Genomic DNA, 1,012 nt, shown 5'->3' with positions numbered 1-1,012 from the left:
AATTACTCAAAGAATTTGGATCAAGGTTAAATATGCATTAAGGATAACTGAATGTGGACTATAATTTTTTCCAAACATTTAATTTTCACGTGCTGATCTAATTGTTTATATCCAAACACAATAACCAAATATAAGATAGAATGCAAGACTCAATTTATGGTTTGTAGTTTTAAAAGAATCTCTTTATTAAACCTGTTACAGTAGCATCCATTTTTTAAAATATAGATACAAAAAAAATCTAGGATTGTCACTAAAATGTAATCAATGAGCAATGGTATTAGAAGTTATTTTCCTTTACGTTTGCTTCTCTGAATTCTCAAATTTTTTCTACAATGAAAGTGTATTTTTTTTTAATTGTAAGAAAATTCTTTTTGCACTTCCCTTTTCCACCAATTTTATCACAGTTTATGGCCTAACAACTAAGATTTTTGGACAACTGCTGACATTAATCTTGTTTCCTGGGTTTTATTTCAAACTATCCTGAACTTTTCCTACACTAATTTTTGTTAAAAAGGCATTTCCTATTAACTAATGTTAAAATGTGACCTTTGGAAAACTTCATTTCAGATGAAAATTATGCGTAAAAAGCCAACTCTCTTATAATTAGATCCTCAAGTTATAGTGAATACTCTATGCAACGTAAGACAAACATAGCTCTTACCCCTCTATTTCCTGGCTTGACAAGAACTGTCAAATTCCTTTTTAAAAGAGTACACATATATATTTTTTAATTTGGCATTCTATACTCAGTAAAAAAAACTATTCATATTTTAATTACTGTGAAATTTGGACGACTCTAGCAATGGCAAAGCTGAATTTTATCTTGCTGTTACCTAGCAAAAACCAAATAACATTATAAGATTCCAAATGTTTAATCTGGTAAAAATGAGAATATACTTCAATCAAGAACATACCATCTGAAAAAACAGTATTGGTATCTTGTCATATGAGTTTTTCATTACATTTCTGCAGGCCTTATATGTTTAGAATAAATGTAGCATTCACATAATAC

This window comes from Camelus ferus, chromosome 8 (genome assembly GCF_009834535.1).
Source record: "Camelus ferus isolate YT-003-E chromosome 8, BCGSAC_Cfer_1.0, whole genome shotgun sequence".
NCBI classification, from domain to species: domain Eukaryota; kingdom Metazoa; phylum Chordata; class Mammalia; order Artiodactyla; family Camelidae; genus Camelus; species Camelus ferus.
The sequence above is the reverse complement of the archived record's forward strand: the minus strand, read 5'-3'. Positions refer to the sequence as shown.